The sequence below is a fragment of the Macaca nemestrina genome, chromosome 13 (genome assembly GCF_043159975.1).
Source record: "Macaca nemestrina isolate mMacNem1 chromosome 13, mMacNem.hap1, whole genome shotgun sequence".
NCBI lineage: Eukaryota > Metazoa > Chordata > Mammalia > Primates > Cercopithecidae > Macaca > Macaca nemestrina.
Window position 1 is genome coordinate 75,566,010 of NC_092137.1, and position 20,993 is coordinate 75,587,002.

Below are 20,993 nucleotides of genomic sequence, written 5' to 3' on the forward strand. Positions count from 1 at the left end.
AAAATAGGGGCTGAGAATTGACCACTGGAATTAGCAACACAGAGGTCATTGGTAATTTCCGTAAGAGGCAGTTGAGAGGTCCACAAGTTTGAGAGAATTCAGGATGAACTGGAGATAATGATATTGACCAAGGCTCAGCAAACTATTGTCTGTGTGCCAAATCTGGCCTGCCACCTGTTTTTGCAAATAAATTTTTTAAAAATACTTTTAACTTTTTTGGGGGGGGTACATAGTAGGTATACACATTTGTGGGTTACATGAGATATTTTGATACAGACATGCAATGCATAATAATTACATCAGGGCAAATAGGGTATTCATCACCTCAAGCATTTATCCTTTGTGTTACAAACAATCAAATTATACTCTTTTAGTTATTTTGAAAGATACAATTATTTTTGACTATGATCACCCTGTTGTGCTAGCAAAAACTGTCTTATTCATTTTTTTTGTACCCCTTAACCACCTCCACTTCTCCCTCATGCTCTACTACCCTTCCCAGCCTCTGGTAACCATCCTTCTACTTTCTATCTTCATGAGTTCAATTGCTTTAATTTTTAGCTCCCACAAATAAGTGAGAACATACAAAGTTTGCCTTTTTGTGCCTGGCTTATTTCACTTAACATATGACCTCTAGTTTTATTCATGTTGTTGCAAATGACAGGATCTCATTTAGTTTTTTTCATAGCTGAATAGTAATCCATTGTATATATTACTATATTTCAAAATTTTCTTTATGGGATCATGTGATCCCACTTCCTTTATTAATTTATCTGCTGATGGACACTTAGATTACTTTCAAACCTTGGCTATTGTGAATAGTACTGGAATAAACATGGAAGTGCAGATATCTTTTTGGTAAACTGATTTTTTTTTTCCTTTTGGGTATATACCTCGGAGTGGGATTTCTGGATCACATGGTAGCTCAATTTTTAGTTTTTTGAGGAACCTCAAACTGTTCTCCATAGTAGTTGTACTAATTTACATTCCCACCAACAGTATACAAGGATTCTCCTTTCTCCACATCCTCACCATCACCTGTCTTACTTTTGGATAAAAGCCATTTTAACTAGTGTGTGATAATATCTCATTGTAGTTCTGATTTGCATATCTCTGATGATCAGTGATGATGAGCACCTTTTCATATGCCTGTCTGCCATTTGTATGTTTTTCTTGAGAAAGGTCTATTTAGAACTTTTGCCCATCTTTTGATCAGATTATTAGATTTTTTTCCAATAGAGTTGTTTGAGCTACTTATATATTCTGGTTATTAATCTCTTTTGCAAATATTTTCTCCCATTCTGTGGGTTGTCTCTTCACATTGTTGATTGGTTCGTTTGCTGTGCAGAAGTTTTTTAACTTGATATGATCCCATTTGTCCATTTTTTGCTTTGGTTTCCTGTGCTCAAAAAATATTTTCCCAGATTAATGTCCTTGGGAGTTTTCCCATTGCTTTCTTTTAGTGGTTTCACAGTTTGAGGTCTTTGATTAAGTCTTCAATCCATTTTGATTTGATTTCTGCATATGGCAAGATTGAATGCAGCTATAGTCTAGTTTCATTCTTTTGCATATGGACACCCAGTTTTCCCAGCACCATTTATTGAAGAGACAGCCCTTTCCCCAATGTCAGTTCTTGTCACCTTTGACAAAAATACTTTTATTGTAGATGTGTAGATTTATCTCTGGGATATTAATTCTGTCCCACTTTTTATATGTCTGTTTTTATTCCTGCACCCTGTTGTTTGGGTTACTATAATTCTATAGTATAATTTAAAGTCAGGTAATATAATTCCTTCAGTTTTGTTCTTTTTACTTAGAATAGCTTTGGCTTTTTTGGTTTCTTTCTGGTTCCATATACATTTTAGTATTGTTTTCAGTACTTTAAGTATGTCATGCTACTTCCTACTGGCCTACAAGTTTTCCACTGAAAAGTCTTCTACCTGACGTATTGGAGCGCCGTTGAATGTTATTTGTTTCTTTTCTTTTGCTGCTTTTAGGAAGCTTCCTATATCCTTGACCTTTTTGGAGTTCGATATTTAAATACCTTGAGATAGTCTTCTTTGGGTTAAATCTTCTTGGTGTTTTATAACCTTCTTGTAGTTGGATATTTATGTTTTTCTCTAGATTGGGGCGTTCTCTGTTATTATCCCTTTGAATAAACTTTCTACCCTATCTCTTTCTCTACCTCCTCTTTAACGCCAATAACCCTTAGATTTGCCCTATTGAGGCTATTCTTTAAATTCTGTAGGTATGCTTCATTGTTTTTCATTCTTTTTTTTTTTTTTGTCTCCTCTGACTGTGTATTTTCAAATAGCCAGTATTCAAGCTCACCAATTCTTTCTTCTGCTTGATCAATTCTGCTATTAAAAGGCTCTGATGCATTCTTCAGTATGCCAATTGTGTTTTTCAACTCCAGAATTTCTGCTTGCTCCTTTATAATTTTTTCAATTTCTTTGTTAAATGTATCTAAATTCCTTCTCCGTGTTATCTTGAATTTCTCTGAGTTTCCTCAAAACAGCCATTTTGAATTCTCTGTCTGAAAGGTCATATACCTCTGTTTCTCCAGGATTTGTCCTGGTGTTTTACTTAGTTTATTTGGTGAGGTCATGTTTTCTTGGATGGTGTTGATGCTTGTGGATGTTTGTGTGTGTCTGGCCATTGAAAAGTTATGTATTTATTATAGTCTTCACAATCTGGGCTTATTTGTACCTGTCCTTCTTAGGAAGGCTTTCCAGGTATTCCAAAGGACTTGGGTGTTGTGATCTAAGCTGTATCTATATTAGGGGGCACTCTAAGCCAGTGACACTCTGTTTCTGGCAGACTCATAGAGGTACCACCTTGATGGTCTTAGGTAAGATCCAGAAAAATTATCTGGATTACCAGGCAGAGACTCTTGTTCTCTTCTTTTACTTTCTCCCAAACAAATAAACTCTCTCTCTCTCTCTCTCTCTCTGTTGTGAGCCACCTGGAGCTGGGAGTGTTGTGACACAAGCACCCTTGTGGCCACCACCACTATGACTGCACTGGTCAGAAACCAGGACAGCACTGGGTCTCATCTAATGCCTGCTGTTACCACTACCTGGCTACCACCTATGTTTGCTCAAGCCCTGGGGCTCTATAATTGGCAGGTGGCAAAGCCAGCCAGGCTTGTGTCCTTCCCTTCAGGATGACAAGTTCCCCCAGACTGTAGATAGGTCCTGAGATGCCATCCAGGGGACAGAGTCTGGAGTCAAACACTTTAAGTCTGTGTGGTGTTCTGTTGTACTGCAGCTGAGCTGGAACTGAAACCACGTGTGAGGCAGTCTTTCCCACTCTTCCTCCCCTTTCTATAGGAAGAGGAGTCAAATCTGGTGGCCATCACCACCACAGGCCCATGAGAAATACTGCCAGTCTACTGCTGATGTTTACTTAAGGCCCAAGGGCTCTTCAGGCAGCTTGTGGTGAATGCTGCCTTGCCTGGGACTCATCTGCTAGGACAGTAGGCTCCCCTCTGGTTCAGGGCAGGTCCAGAAATGCCATCCAAGAGACAAGTCCTGGAATTGGGGACCCCAAGGGCCCACTTGGGGCTCTATCCCCCTGTGGCTGAGCCTGTACCTAAGGTGCAAGACTAAGTCTGCTTTACTTTTCCCTCTGCTTTTCTCAAGCAGTAGGAGTCTCTCCCCATAGCTAGGGATGTGCTGAGTCTCACCTGAAGCCAGCAAGTCTCAGAGTCTCACCAAATGCCCATGGCATACTACCTGGTTATCACTACTAGTTATTCAGGGTCCAAGGCTTTTTAGTCAGCAGCTGATGAGTCCTGCCAGAATTGATTCCTTCCCTTTAAGGCAGTGGATTTCCTTCTGGCCTAGGATGGGAAATGTCTAGAAATGTCATCCCAGGAGCTAGGGCAGGGAAGGAGATCTCATGACTCTGACTGGTGCCCTATTTTGTGGCTGAGCTGATATCCAAGCTGCAAGACAAAGTCCTCTTTTCTGTTTTCTCTCCTTTCCTCAAGCAGTTGGAAGGAGTCTTTTTTGGAGGCATGAGCTGTGCAGCCTGGGGTTTGGGGAGTGGTGGTACAAGCACTTCCTTAGATGCCCAGCTAGTGTCTTAGTAGGTTGTGTGCCCCCCAAGTTCACTGACTCTGAGCATAATTCAGCAGTAGGACTTGCCTAGGAGCTGCAGTTCTTGTGTCTTTGACTGCCTTTTACGTTTATTTAGAACCCCAGAGCTCTTTATCACACAGTGGTGAGGCTCGCCAGATCTCAGGTTCTGACCACTTGGATGGGTTCCCCCCTCTCGCTAGGGCTGGTTTAAATATTTTATCGGTAGGTGGGCATCAATTAAGTTCATCCTGGTTTTGCTTTCTGCTGTGACAGGACAGCACTGAGTTCAGTACAATGTCTCACCCTCCTTTTCCCAAGCACACAGATTTTCTCTCCACTCCATGTGGCCACTGCTGGGGGTTGAGGGAGGGGTGGCATCAGTGATTCAAGACTCTCTTTCCTACCATCTTCAATGCTTCTTTCAGTGATATGAAATTAAAACCAGGTACTGTGAGTGCTCACCTAATTTTGAGTTCTTATGAAGGTGCTTGTTTTGTGTAGATAGTTTTTTGTTTGTTTGTTTTTTAGACAGGGTCTTGCTCTGTTGCTCAGTCTGGAGTGCTATTGTTCAATTATAGCTCAGTGCAGGCTCAACCTCTCAGGTTCAATAGATTCTCCTACCTTGGCCTCCTGAGTAGCTGGGAGCTGGGACTACAGGTGCACATCACTCACCTAGCTAATTTTTTGATTTTTTGTAGAGATGGTATCTCGCCACATTGCCCAGGCTCATGTCAAGCTTCTGGGCTCAAGCAGTTCTCCTGCCTTGGCCTCCCTAAGTGCTGGGATTGCAGATGTGAGCCACCACGCTTGGATTATGTAAATAGTTATTAAATTCCATGCTGCTTCAGGGAGGAAATTCGGTAAAGCCTACTACTTGGCCATCTTGCTCTGCTCCCACAAATAAAGTTTTATTGGCACACAGTCAGGCCTATTTGCTTGTGTACTTTCTGTGGTTACTTTTTCATTACAATGGCAGGGCTGATTAGATGTGACAGAATGCACTGTCCTGCAGAGCCTAAAATACTCTCTGATTCTTTACAGAAAAGGTTTGCCAACTCATGATACAGACAACAGTCTTGAGTTACATTTTTTTAAAAAACAGATATTGAGCTGTATTAGGGAGGGAAAATAGTGTCAGGAGGAAAATGTGTCTAACTAAAAAAAGACTACCATGTACTGAACTAGACCTTCAGCTACATCCATATAGGAAACACAGCACTGATTTTTAAAGGTCTGTTTCTTATAAAATTTCCCCATATTGGCCAAAGACATCATTTCAAAACACTGTTAATAGAAGTATTTTAGAAATATGTGCTACAAATCAGGGATCTAGCATGTATAGATGCCCTTTTTAACATAGGGATAAAGTTTATGTATCTGTGAAGGAATGTCCTCTATACCATTCAGGCCATCCATCCTTTTCTTAAATGATACTTAATAATTGTACATATTTATGGGGTACATGTGATAATTAATACCTGCATATAATATGATTAAATCAGAATAATTAATGGTAATCACCTAAAGCATTTATCATTTCTTTGCACTGGAAACATTTTACATCTTCTTTTCTAAGTATTGTAAAATATGCAGTAAATTATCATTAACTATAGTGCTTTCAAACACTAGAACTTATTCCATTTTGTACCCATTAATCAAATTCTCATCATTCCTCGCTTCCCTCTACTCTTCCCAGGCTCTGGTTCTACTCTACATCCATGAGATCTACTTTTTAGCTCCCCCGTATGAGTCAGAACATAAATCATGCAATATTTGCCTTTCTGAGCCTGGCTTATTTCACTTAACATAGTGTCCTCTAATTTCATTCATGTTGCTGCAAATGACAGAATTTCATTATTTTTCATGGCTGAATAATATTCCATTTTGTGTGTGTGTGTGTGTGTGTGTGTGTGTGTGTGTGTGTGTGTGTGTATCACTTTTCTTTATCCATTCATCTATTGGTAGTCACTTAGATTCATTCCATATCTTTGCTATTATGAATAGTACTGCAAAAGACTTGGAAATACAAATGTCTCTTCAATGTACTGATTTTCTTTCTTTTGGATATATTCCCAATAGAGGGATTATTGGATCATGTGACAGATCTATTTTTAGTTTGTTCAAGAGCCTCTGTATTAGTCAGGGTTCTCTAGAGGAACAGAACTAATAGGATAGATGTATATATAAAAGGGGAGTTTATTAAGGAGTATTGACTCACGTGATCACACGTATGGCCCCACAGTAGGCCACCTGCAAGCTGAGGAGCAAGGAAGCCTGTCCAAGTCCCAAAACCTCAAAAGTAGGGAAGCCAACTGTGCAGCGTTCAGTCTGTGGTCAAATGTCCAAGAGTCCCAGAACTGAAGAACTTGGAGTCCAATGTTTGAGGGCAGGAAGCATCCAGCATGGGAGAAAGATGTAGGGTGGAAGACTAAGTCAGTCTAGTCTTTCCACATGCTTCTGCCTGCTTTTGTTTGGACGCTGATAGCTGATTACATCATGCCCACCCAGATGTGGATCTGTATTTCTCAGTCCACTGACTTAAATATTAATCTCCTTTGGTAAACCCTCAAAGGCACAGCCAGGAACAATACTTTGCATCCTTCAGTCCAATCAAGTTGACACTCAGTGTTAACCATCACAGCCTCCAGGCTGCTTTTCATAGTGGCTGTACTAATTTACATTTCCAGAAACAGTGTACTAGCATTCCCCTTTCTCTACATCCTCACCACCTTCTGTTATTTTTTGTCTTTTTGATAATAGCCATTTTAACTGGGATGAGTTAATATCTTATTGTGATTTTCTTTTGCATATCCCTGATAAATAGTGATGGTAAGCATTTTTACATACACTTGTTGGCCATTTGTATGTCTTCTTTTGAGAAATGTCTATTCAGATCTTTAGCTCATTTTTAATGAGATTATTTTGGCTTTGGCATTGAGTTATTTGAGTTTCTTGTGTATTCTGGTTGTTAATCCCTTGTCACATGGATAGTTTTCAAATATTTTCTCACATCTTTTATGTTGTTTCTTTACTCTGTTTATTGTTTCCTTTGCTTTGCATAAGCTTGTTAGCTTGCTGTAATCTCATTTGTCTATCTTCGCTTTGGTTACCTATGTTTTTGAGGTCTTACGCCTGAAATATTTGCCCAGACCATGTCCCGAAGTATTGTTCCAAATTTTTTTTCTAGTAGTTTCATAGTTTTGAGTCTTAAATTTCAGTCTTTAATCCATTTTGATTTAATTTTTGTATATGGTGAGAGATAGGGGTCTAATTTCATTCTTCTGCATATGGATATCCAGTTTTCCAAGCATCATTTATTGAAGAGACTGAACTTTCCCCAGTATATGTTCTTGATGCCTTTGTTGAAAATAAATTGGCTGTAAATGTGTGGATTTATTTATGTGTTTTCTATCCTATTCCATTGGTCTTTGTGTCTGTTTTTATACCAATACCTTGATGCTCTGGTTAATATAGCTTAGCAGTATGTTTTGAAGCCAGGTATTGTGATGCCTACATCTTTGTTCTTTTTGCTGAAGATTGTTTTGGCTATTTGGGATCTTTTGTGATTCATATGAATTTAGAATTGCTTTTCTATTTCTGTGAAGAATGTCATTAGTGTTTTGATAGGTAATGCATTGGGTAGTATGGACATCTGACTAAATTAATTCCTCCTATCCTTGAGCATGGGATATCTTTTAATTTGTTTGTGTCTTTTTCAATTGTCATCAGTGTTATATAGGTTTCATCGTAGGATTCTTTAATTTCTTTGGTTAAATTTATTCCTAGGTTTTTTCTTGTAGCTATTGTAAATGGGGTTGTTTTCTTTATTCTTATACTGGTTGTTTGCTGTTGGTTTATGGAAATGCTACTGAGTTTTGTATGGTGATTTTGTTACCTGAAACATTACTGAATTCATTTATTGATTCTAATAATTTTTTTCTGGTGGGGTCCTTAGACTCTTATTTTATTTTTTAGTTTTGAACCAGAATCTCACTCTGTCACCCAGGCTGGAGAGCAGTGGTGCAATCTCAGCTCACTGCAACCTCCGCCTCCTGGGTTCAAGCAATTCTCCTGCCACAGCCTCCCCAGTAGCTGCAACTACAGGCATGTGCCACCATGCCCGGCTTTTTTTTTTTTTAATTTTTAGTAGAGATAGAATTTTGCCATGTTAGCCAGGCTGGTCTCAAACTTCTAGCCTCAACTGATCCGCCTGCCTCGGCCTCCCAAAGTGCTGGGATTACAGGCGTGAGCCACTGTGCCAGGCCTCCTTAGACTTTTCTAAATATAGGATCATGCTGTCTTCCAACAAGGATAATTTGACTTCTTTCCCATTTGGATGCCCTTTATTCCTTACTTAGCCTAACTGCGCTGGCTAGGACTTTCAGTACTATGTTGAATGAAAGTGGTAAAAGTGGACATTGTTGTTCTGTTCCAGATCTTAGAGAAAACACTTTCATTTTTACCCCATTGAGTATAATGTTAGCTGTGGGTTTGGTCATATATTTTTTTGTTGGCAGTAAGCTCCTTCTATACCCAGTTTGTTGAGAGCTTTTTATCATGAAGGGATATTGGATTTTATCAAAGGCTTTTTCAGCATCTATTGAAATGATCATGTGGTTTTTGTTCTTGATTCTGTTAGTGTGATGTATCATATTTATTGATTTGCATGTGTTGAACTATCCTTTCATCCCTGGGACTAATCCCATCTGATCATGATTAATAATTGTTTCAGTGTGTTGCTGAATTAGGTTTGGTAATGTTTTGTTGATGATTTTACATCTATGTTCATCAGTCATATTGACCTGTAGTTTTCTTTTTTCTTATGTCATTCTCTGGTTTTGATATCAGGGTAATGCTGGCCTTATAGAATGAATATGAAATGATTCTCTCCTCTTCAAATGTTAAAAGACTTTCAGTAAAATTGGTATTAGTTGTTTAAACATTCGATAAAATTCAGCAGTGAAACCATAAGATCTTAAGCTTTTCTCTGATGGGAAACTTTTTATTACTGCTTCAGTCTTATTACTTGCTATGTGGTCTGTTAAGCTATTCTATTTCTTCATGGTTCAGTCTTGGTAAGTTGTGTGTGTCCAGTCATTTATCCATTTCTGTTATATTTTTCAATTTGTTGGTGTATAGTTGTTTATAATAGTCTCTAATTATGCTTTGTGTGTCTGTGGTGTCAGTTATAATGTCTTCTTTTTTGTCTCTGCTTTTATTTCTGTCTTCTTTTTATCTCAGTCTAAATAAAAATTTATCAACTTTATTTTTAAAAAACCCAAATTTTTGTTTTGTTGATCTTTTACATTGTTTTTCTTTAGTCTGAATTTTATTTATTTATGCTCTGATCTTTATTATTTCTTTTCCTATACTAATTTGAGGTTTGGTTTGTTCTTACTTTTCTAGAAAAGTAAGAATATCATTAGGGTGTTTACTTAAAGTCTTTCTACTTTTCTGAGGCATGCATTTATTGCCATATGGATTCCATTTAGAACTGCGTTTCCTGTATCCCACAGGTTTTGGTATGTTACGTGTCCATTTTTATTTGTCTCAGGAATTTCATATTTTCTTTTAAATTTCTTCATTGATACATTCGCTGTTCAGAAGCATGTTGTTTAGTTTTCATGAATTTGTACAGTTCCCAACATCCTTTCTGTTTTTGATTTCTGATTTTATTTCATTATGGTCAGAAAAGATACTTGATATCATTTCAATTTTTAAAAATTTGCTAAGATTGTTTTGTGACTTGCCGTATGATGTATCCTGGAGAATGTTCCATGTGCTGTTGAGAAAAATGTGTATTTTGTATATGTTGGATGTAGTGTATGTAAATTTCTGTTAGGTCCATTTGGGTCTAGAGTGTAGAGTTGAACTTCAATGTTTGTTGATTTTCTTTCTGGATGATTTGTTTGTTGTTGAAAGTGGGGTGTTGAAGTCACCTACTATTACTGAAAGTTGTATTCAGGCTCTGTTGAATGTGATATGTTTCTTTTTCTTGCAGCTTTAAGTATTATTTCTTTGTCTTTGATTTTTGCTAATTTGATTATGATATGCCTTCAGGAACTACTTCATTGAATTGAATTTGATTGGTGATATCTAAGCTTCCTATACCTGGATGCTGTTGTCTTTCTCCAGGTTTAGGAAATTCTCAGCCATTATTTCTTTAAATATGCTTTCTAATATGACATTTTCTCTCTCATCTCCTTCAGGAATTCCTGTTATGTGGAGATAATTCTCATAAGCCTTCTTCACTTTTTAATTTTTTTTTCTTTTTGCTCCTCTGATTGGGTAATTTCATATATTCTGACCAGGTGGTTTTCAAAATCTTTCCTCTGATCAAGTCTGCTGTTGAAACTTTCTAATGAGTTTTTCAGTTCAGTGTTTCATTTGGTTTTCCATCCATATTTTTTGTGTTTTCCAGAACATCTTTAAGAGAATTATCCTGAATTCCCCATCAGACATTTCATAGATCTGTAATTCTTTTGGGTCCATTGCTAGTGTTTTGTGGGTTTGTGTGTGTGTGTGTGTGTGTGTGTGTGTGTGTTGTCATATTTCCCCAAGCTTTTACAATTCTTGTATCTTTACATTGATGCCTGCATATTTGAGGAAGCAGCCACCTCTTCTAGTTTTTGTAGATGTTCTTTGGTGATGCTAGAGCTTTACTACTTAGCATCAGAATTTCAATGTTGGTCTGTTGTTGCTTCTGATTCTGGGGATAATGTATAGTGAGCCCCAGCACTAAAATGCTACATTGAAACTAACTCATTGCCCTGTTGTTTCCCAATCTGGGGAAAACTTACAGAGGGCACCAAAACTTAAAGGCTGCCCCAGAACTAAATCACTGCCCTGCCATTGTTTCCCACTCTGGGGAAGACTTAAGCACACACTGGAACTTAATCCCCACCTTTTAGTTTTTTCAGGTCAAAGGAAGGCTTCTTGCAAACACCTGAGCTTTGTAGAAAATCTGACCAGGCAGCTGGGCCTTCCCATGGATTGTGCCTCCTGCAGCACTAGGTGATCGCCAGCCTCTTCAGTGTGGTGTCCCCACTGATGGATGTGCAGAGTAATTACCAAGATCTGCATGCCAGTTGCTGCAGTCAGCACCCCACTCTTTGTCCTCAATTTGTCCCAAGTATTTTGGTTCTCTCTTAGCTCTCCCAGTGGTTTCTGAGGTATCAGAATGGAGTAGGCTTCCTGTGAAGATTCCAGATTAGTGAGGAGATTGAATGTCTATCTACAACTCCCTACTCTCACCTCAGAAACTGGGTCCAAGGAAATTCTCTGTGGGTGGCATTATGCTGGCTTGGGGTAGGGGTGGCGCAGTCTGAAATGACCATTTCTCCTATTTGTTGCAGTTTCTGTCAGTTCTGTGGGCCCAGGGGGTTCCTCCACTTCTCCCCTGAGTTTGGATAAATTCAGTGTGGTATGTTTGTCTTTGAACAGTTTCCAGTTGTATTTTTGTCGGGGGAGTGATATGGGGGAATTTTCTGTTTGGCCATCTTGCTGATGTCACCCTGAATTTTTCCTTCCATTGATTTTCCTATTTGTCCTTTTTCCTTTTTTTTTTCTTCAGATAAGATTTTGAAGGATGAACAATAGTTGTTTTGTTTACTTGGCAAGTACCAGGAAAGTAACTAGTATGTGTGGCAAATATGGAGTACAGCCGTATCAACTAAACTGTGATAGAACTATGGTCCATTTAAAAGAACATGTTATGGTTTCTCGTCTCAAGTAGTTTGCCATCTGGGGATAGAGATAAGACAGGTACATGCATTTATAACAGTATGAGGCCGAACGTGATAATAAGAAAAGTAGCTAAGGTTTCTTAAGTAACAAGACTGAACTGTTGCTTTTTCCTGTCCACAACCTTCCTTGTTCTAGTAGATGACAACTCTATATTTTCAGTTGCTCAGGCTTAATGCCTTGACTCTTTCTTTTGCATTCCATATCCAATTTCTCAGAGCATTTAATTAGGTTTGCCTTAAAGCACATCTCAAATTTGAACCCTTCTCACCATCTCCAAGGCTATCCTCCTTTTATTCTCCCTACTCCCACCCCCAAACTCCAACCTGAGCCTCTATCATCCACCACCTAAGGTGCAACAGTAGCAACAGGTCTCCTTGATTTTGCTTTTCTTCCCTACGAACTATTTTCAACAGAGAGCCAGACGGAGTCCCTTAAAATGTAAGTTAGATCATGCCACTCCTTTGCCCAAAGTCCTGCAGTCTTTCTACATGTCATTCAGAGTGAAAACTAAAGCTCTTACAGTGGTTTTCAGGGCCCCAAGTGATTGAAACCTATTATCACCTTGACTTCATCTTCTGCCACTCTTTCCTGGCTCCTTCTAATCCTCTGGTCTCTCACACTTGGGCTTGGCTCAAGCTCGAAATGCTCTTCCACTGGTTACCTGCTCAACTCACTCCCTCACCTCCTTTGAGTTTTTGCTCCAATTCCACCTTAATAAGATTTTTCTTTTCTATTCAATACCGCAATTTCCCCCACACTTCATTCACTTCGCCATCCCTCTCACCCTGCATTTTCCTTTTGTTTCATATCACTTATCATTGTGGAACATACTCTGAAATTTACCCATTCAGCTGATTTATGGTTGCTTGTCTGTATCCCTTGCTAGAATGTAAGACCTATGTCATTCTTCATTTGTTTTGTTAAATTTCTACAACAGTGTCTGGTACATAATATGTTCAATAATTATTTGTTGAATAAAAAATGGCACTATTAGCAGAAACTGGACCACTACATTACATGAATTACTGATTTGAATTTTCTCAAAACAATAAAGTACTATGCAATATCATCTTCATTTTATTGATGAGAAAACAGACACACAGACAGGTTAAGCAATTTTCCCAAGGTCACACAGCTAGTACATGGTAGAGCTGGAATTTGAACCCAGTGAAATAGGATGAGAGACTTACTGATGAGATGCTACTCATTACGCTTGGACAAGTACAAATGATTTGCTTGGCCCAAAAGCCAAACAAGAAGTGGGTTAATTGTAAAAATATCCAGGACTCTTACTTAACCTAAGGAATACTAAACCTCCGTTTCAGTAAACTGAAAAAATATACGTTCATTTTGCAGAGCCAGACCTTGATTTCATGCGAGAAGGTGGAGTAGGAGGAAGAAGAGGAGAGGTAGAAGGAAGAGGAGCAGGAGGAGGAGGAAAACCTCCTGGTGAGTGCATTCTATTTCTGTCAAGTATTTTTATGACTCAGCATGCAGTTGATAGCTAAGATTCAGAAGTCTCCTTGGCAATAGGGCTCTCAGCATTTTGAGGACAGTTGAGGGAGGGAAGCCTGTCGGATAATCAGATGAACCTGTTTGGGGCATAAACTCCTGAACTGTGGTGTGCTGCTTGTGGTTAACGTTTATTTTTCAGGGAATAGTTAATAGCCTGTTGTGGTTTGCTTCAGTAAATAATGGAAGGAAAGGCAGGGACAAAAACCTGGGGCTGGATTTAGAGAGTTCTAAACTTTTGGTTTGACAGAGCATATTTTTTACTTTCTATTCTAGACCTGGTAATCTTTTACAACTATAAAGCAAGATGCTTACATCAGATGCCAAATTGTCTCACCTGATTCTTTATGCCAGCATCTGCAAATGCATTTAAAAAAGGCTCATCTGATTATGCAGCTTCTTCACAGCCCAAAAGCCAAGCAAGCAGTGGGCTAGTTGTAAAGGTGTCCACGAGCTTTGCTTTATCTAAGGAACACTAAACCTCCAGTGCAATGAACTGAAACAAAAAAAAAAGTTGGTTCTACAGAGCCAGACCTTGATTTCATGTGGGAATAATAATAAAGAGAAGAAGAAGGAAAACTTCCTGGTGAGTGCAACCTACTTCTGTCAAGTATTTTTATGATTCAACATGTAGTCAGTCAGCTAAGAGTCAGAAGTCTCATTCAGCTGAAATTCCAAAACTGAATAATGCATAGAATAGTGTCATTTACTGGAAACGAGAGGTTCTTTAATGTCCTGCCCCAGAAGTTTTCTTGTTTGGAAACCCCAAAAGAACACTAAAGAAGAAGTATAATTCAGAAATGTGGCAGATAATTTGCTATTCTATTTTCTAGAACATCAGCGCTTTTTCAGCTCGTAAAAATGGCTTACTAAGTAAATCAGTTTTGGCTCCAAAAATTATTCAAAGGAATCCAGTTTTCTTCCTCCCTCACTAAATAAACAATGAGAAAGAAAAAATATCAATTTGGAGAAACATCAAATGATTAGCCTACATAGGCTACCTTTGTATTTCAGCTGTCCCTGGGTGGCCCCAGGAAAACAATCATATCTCTGAAAATGATATAATGAGTTACACGTGTTTAAGCAGTTACTATGTGTTAGGCACTGTTCAAAGTAGTCTGCATATGCTATCTCACTTAATCCTGCAACCAACCTGTATTTTGGTTGTCTGTTTTCACAGTATTGCTGCCTGATAAGCAACAGCAAAGTCTCAGTGCATTCAATAATAGACATTTATTGCTCATGTATCTGGAGTTAGCTGGGTGGCTCTGCTGATTGTGACTGGCTCACTCATATATTGGGTGTCAGCTGATCAAGGCAGGCCCCAGGTGGGACTATTAGAAAGACTCAGCTTTACCCTAACTTGCCTCTCTTCTTTCAGCAGGCTCGTCTGAGTATATTCTGCAGGTGATGGCAGAGGGGAAAGCAAGCAAAAAGAAGCATAGAAGGTCTCTCGTGGTCAAAACTGGCTTGGTGTCACTTCTACCTCATTCTATTGGTCAAAAAAAGTCAACAGGCTGAGCCCAGAGTCAGAGTGGGAGAGTACTGCAAGGTTACATTACAAAGGATGTGGATATGAGAAATCGTGAAGAACGGCATCCATTAGAGCAATCTATCACAGAAGGGGCTATTTTTATTTTACTAATATTGTACCTGAGGATAGGGAAGCATGGAGATGGTAACATGCCTAAAGTCACGTAGCTTCTTAGCTGTGGAACCAGAAAGTAAACCTGGGCCATCTGACCCCAGGGCCCAGGGCTGTTAAAACCACTGTGCACACTGCCTTATTCCTACCCTTCACAGTCCGGTTTCTGCTCTGACCACCCTAAAAAACATGCCCTTCTCAGGTCACCGATGCTCTCCTATGGACAGATCCAATAGCCTTTGTTAATTGTCCACATCTCTATCCATTCTGTAATACTCCGGCATGCTGCATCCTTGGAGCTCTTTTCTCCTTTGATTCTGCAGAACCTGTACTCTTTTGTTTCTCTTTCTAGCTTCCTCTGTCTGGTTCTCTTCACCCACTACATAATGCATTCACTTCTTTTTCTTGGCATTTCCCTTTCCAAGCACACCCACTCTCCTGGTTTCCATTATCTCCCTGCAGACAACTCTCAACTGGCTCTAAGAAAGCTCACTATAATTTTCAGCAACCTAATTCAGTCGTTTGTCCCTCACAAATAACAGCTCAGGAAAATCAAAGGATTTTCTCACTAGCATCTTATCATTCCATGTCACCTAGCAACTATCTCAGTGCTTGATATTCTACTACAAGAAACTCCCTACTACAAAGATAATACCACTGGAAGGTACAAAGCCACTTGACCGACCTCTCTCCATTCACAGCATTTATAACTATAAGAAATTGCCAGTGGTTGACTCTTTTTGACGTAAAAAAGTGGCAATTTCATGTGGTTCAGCTTAATAGTATTTATTACCTTGTGCTATAATTATTTTGTGTCTGTGTCTGTGTCTCCCATGAGACTCAAAGCTGCTTGATTGAGGAGATCATGTTTGCTTCTGCTTTTCATCAAGTTGCCTAGTACATGACACCTTGTAAGGATTAGACCAAGTAGGTATTGAATAACTGGTGAATTTAAAAAATTAAAGAAACATTTGAAATCAATGCACCAGAGGCTAGAGACAGAGTGCTACAAAGGGAACAGGATGGGGACAGGGACACCAGAGCAAAGGTGGAGTCAAAGACACATTTTCAAAATGGCAGTTCATGCCTTGTGTCTATTGCACATACCTCACATTCTTTAAATAACACTTAAAGTTTTTCTGGGTAGTAAGTGCAATACAGTCTTAATATAAAACAATATAGACAGTTCAGTATGTGTAAACAAGGATAAAATCAAAATCACCTACAATCTCACCACTTTGTGATAATAACCATTAACTTCAATATTGATGAATTTCCTTGAATGTTTTATCTACAGTATTTCTTTCACATAGTTGATATCACTCTATATACACAAACTTGTATTATTTTTCTAAATCTTAATATCATAATATTAGCACATTGTAATGTCAGTAGACGAACTTCTTACATATCACTTTTTTAATGATAAAGTTTTTACAAATAAAGATTCCTGTATATTTTGGGTTATTTCCTTAACACATATTCACAAAGGTAAGAATTAAAAAGTAATTTTAACTAGGTCAAAGAGCATAAAAAGTTTTTAGATTCTTGGCACATATTTTTATCCAGTATTTTACAAAAAGTACTACCATAGTACACATCTCCAATGTCAATATCTCTATGTGAGTGCTTGCCTTATCACGAAAAAGTCAATATTGAATATTATTTTGTTATACTTTTGTAACTTCATTGGCAAAATGTTAACCTGCTATTTTAAAGTTTACCTTTGTTTGACTATTAGAGAGATTGAATTTGTTTTCAAATATTTTATTAACTACGTTATTTTCTCATGAAAATGGTTTGTTCATAACCTTTGCCTTTTGATCTATTAGAATCTAATCAGCAAGAATATTAGTTTTATTTTGCTTATTATATATTTGAATTTACTTTTACTTTTATAAAAATAATACCTCCATATAGTTAAAAGTGACAGGGTGCTAAAAGATTTGTGATAAAATAATAGCAGTCTCTTTCTCTCAAGCCCTCCTCAGGACCTATTCTCAGGTGTCAGAAGCAACTACTTTCAATTTTTTAGCTGTTTCTTCTATATTACTTCCATTTTTAAATTGAAAATGGAAGTAATTAAATGGAAGTAAATTAAATGGAAGTAAAATTAAATGGAAGTAAATTAAAAATGGAAGTAATACCTGACCATTTTCTGACTTTTGAGTTTTAGATGAGATCTGCCATGGTATCCTATTATGAAGACAAAGATTTTGCCTCTTTTAGACAGCCCCCTCATTTTCTTCTTAATCCCCCTAATGTGGTTAAAGTGCAATTTTTGGTTAAACTACAAGTCAGTGTTTCTAAATGCAATGTGGACTCATGCATCGGATCCTGGAATAGAAAAACTGGTAAAACTAAAATGGTCTCTAGTGTCACATAGTACTACTGTATTGACAAATGTCACATTGTTATGGAAGATATTAAAATGCAGGGAATCTGGGTGAAGGGTATATAGGAACTCTCTGTACTATATTGACAACTGTTCTATAAATCTAAAATTATTCCTAAGTTAAAAGGTTATTCAAAGGAAAGTCAGTATTTACACTATGATACACATATATTTGCTGCTGAGCCAAAAAGTATGCCATAGTTATGGCTCCTTTGTAGTACAACATTTAATTTTTTTCTAGAGTTAATACTTGCCTTATTTTAAATTTGCTTATGAAACTACATTCCAAATCCTCAAGTAAATCTGTTTAACAGATATGACAAATATCTGTCAATATTATTATCCAAGTGCTTAAATACATCTGAAAATCTACAGTTAAATATGTTTTCCCCTGGTACCTCCTTCCTTGAGCCCTTGCTTCTATTGCCCTAATTTGGTTGATTGATTTGGAACCTTCCTTTTCCTCTTCCCTGTGTTGGATTTGCTGTTTTCTGGATTCCTGTCTTACTCTTCATTTATCCTTTATTTTGCTAAAATATATCTTCCATATCATTCTAAGAAAGAGTATATGATGGATGAACAGTTGAGTCAGGGCTAATGCTATTCTTTATTCTACTCTTATACCTGTTTGTAATTTGAATAGTGTAGAATGATAGCTGGAAATAAGTTTTCCTCTGGATTTGGAAGGCATCATTCCATAGTCGTGTAGCTTCCAGTGTGACTCTTGAATAGTCTGATATGATTCTGATTGCAAATTGTAATTATGCACCTATTTTTCCTCTAAGGTGTTTTTTTTTTTTTTTTTTTTTTTTTTTTTTTTTTTTTTTTTTAGGCAGAGTTTTGCTCTTGTTGCCCGGGCTGGAGTGCAATGGCATAATCTTGGCTCACCGTAACCTCCACCTCCCAGGTTCAAGCGATTCTCCTGCCTCAGCCTCCAAAGTGGAGAATTACAGGCATGCGCCATCTAATTACCCCCAGCTAATTTTGTGTTTTTAGTAGAGATGGGATTTCTCCATGTTGGTCAGGCTGGTCTCGAACTCCCAACCTTAGGTGATCTGCCTGCCTTGGCCTCCCAAAGTGCCGGGATTACAGGCTTAAGCCACCATGTCCAGCCTCCTCTGAGTTTTTTAGCATCTTCTCCTTATCTCTGAAGCAATAACATTTTACTATCTTGTATCTTAATTAGTTTTTTTCAATCATTCATTCATTGATTCTTCTGGGCATTTTGACAAGCTCTTTCAACCTAGAAATATATTCTTCAGTTCTGGAAGGTTGTCTGATAATTTTTCTTCTTTATTCTCTCTGATCACTCTGGAGTTCCTACTAATTGAGTCTTCTGGATTGATCCCCTAACCTATCTCTCCTCATGTTTTTGTTTTTGTTTTTGCTCACTTTCTGAAATATTTTCTCAATTGTATCTTCAAACTCTTCTATTGCTTTTAAAAAATATGGCTATCCTTTTTGATGTCAGTTTTTTTGGTGGATTTTTAAATTTTATTTTGAAGGCTTTAGAGCAATAACTAGTGATCCTAAGCTGTCCATTCATATTTAAGAATAAAGTGTTAAAAAACTAGGAAACTATTCCAAGTAATTTTAAAATGCAATACTTTGACTATACAACTGTAGTGGGGTATACTCCAAAGACAAAAGCTATTCCTAAATATATTTAAATAGTTTTCAGTAATCATATTGTTTGTAGAAATTGATATTGTTATTCTAAGTTGTAGAGTATGTATTACTACATAAAACAAATCAATAATTACATGAAATTCAAATTCTGTCATCCTCAGTGTTGTTGAAATCAGAATTTTCATCATGGGAGAAAGGGCACAATAGAAGAGATTAAATAAAAGTTGTAGTCTGAATTTAAATTGAAGCATCATTTTAAATTTGTCATGTATTTTATCTCTTTTAAAAAAATAAATCTTAGCCTTGTCTACTGAAAAAGTAGAGAAATGATGACCGATCTAGTAGCAGTAAGTATCCCTAGCAGCCAAACGATAGTCTTATAATACCATTTCCCATTAAAAGCAGCCAGAGTTATTTAGAGAAATGACTGATTCCCGGCCCAGAACAAATTGTCCTACAGACAGCAAGAAAAACTATAAATGACTAATGGCATCATGTCAAAAGGACTCAGGAGCCCACTTTAAAAGGCCCTTATAGCCAAAGATGGGACAATTGAGCATAAAAAGGAAAATAAATGCAATGAATTGAGACACATTAGATATTTTTTAAATCATGAGCTCATAAGCATATCAAAGAAATCTAATTGATCAACATGAGAGAACACTGGGGAACCAATTCATTATTTTTAAAAGCAGTAAATAAAAAGGAATCAAATAATTTATGGGGATGTTTACCTGTAAAAGTAGTTTACCTAATAAATAAAGACAAAATAATAGAGTTACAATATAGCAGTTTTGCAAAATAAATGAATCTAGGTATTGAGCATCAGTGGCTGCTAACACCATTCAAAAAAGACTCAATGAAACACCATGTACCTTCTGATGAGAGAATCCGACACCATCTAAGAAGTAGCTTTGCCACAAAAAAAAAATCTGAATCTGATCAGCCTTCATTTCCCACTCTCAACTTAAAAGAAATACAGAGGACAGAGGTGCATGTTAAACTTAGCATGAACATTACTTCCAGTTTAGCCCTGAAAGTCCTATGTCTCAGAAAGCCCCTAATCCTAGGCAAACCTGTGGGGTTGTCACTCCATCTGGAAAAGTCATCAGGAAAACCCAGAATATGGGAAACCCTGTCAGTGGGGTGGGCACAAAGATCTTGATTTTAGTTGATTTCTTCTGCTCTCAGTCCCAAGCTTCACCCCAGTAATTGGGCCCGAGTCTTTCTAGAGTTTGGCGAGACAAGCAGCCTGCTGCTTTAGGCTATTTTTGTCCTCAGGCACTCACACAAAGTTGTCCATTTTCTGGTCATCCTTCCATCTACTTTTTCTCTTTGGTTTTTAAAATTGTCATAAAATATACATAACAGAAAATTGATCATTTTAACGATTTTAAAGAGCACATTTCAGTGACATTAAGTACATTCACATTGTTGTGCAACAATTACCACTATCCATCTCCAGATCTTTTCACTATCTGCAACGGAAACTCTATACCCATTGAACAATAACTCCCCATTATCCTTTGGCCCCACCCTGGCAACCACAATTTCACTTTTTGTCTCTTTAGATTTGACTGCTTTAGGGACTTCATAGAAGTAGAATTATACAGTATTTGTCTTTTTGTGACTGGCTTTTTTCACTCAGCCTGATGTCTTCAAGTTTCAACTATATTTTAGTAAGTATCAGAACTTCATTTCTTTTTGTGGCTGAATAATATTGCATATATATATGCATATATATATATGCTGTGTTGCTCTTCGTATAGTGCATATGTAATATTGCATATATATGCATATATATATATATGCTGTGTTGCTCTTTGTACAGTGACTAACAACAGAAAATCTATCAATATGTTACTACATCATATTATTTGTGCCTAAACATTCATTACTAAGTACACATGTTAAAGGATGTAAAAAACACATGTATTAAGTACACATGTTAAAGGATGTTAAAAGATGTAAAAAGGATGTT

The 20,993-nt window shown here is 37.5% G+C and overlaps 1 long non-coding RNA gene across 1 annotated transcript in view; it reads right to left on the reverse strand.

Moving 5' to 3' along the window:
• LOC139357904 (uncharacterized) overlaps positions 1-20,993 on the reverse strand; it is a 184,324-nt gene that overhangs the window by 17,883 nt on the left and 145,448 nt on the right. The gene's annotated exons all lie outside the window — the stretch shown is intronic.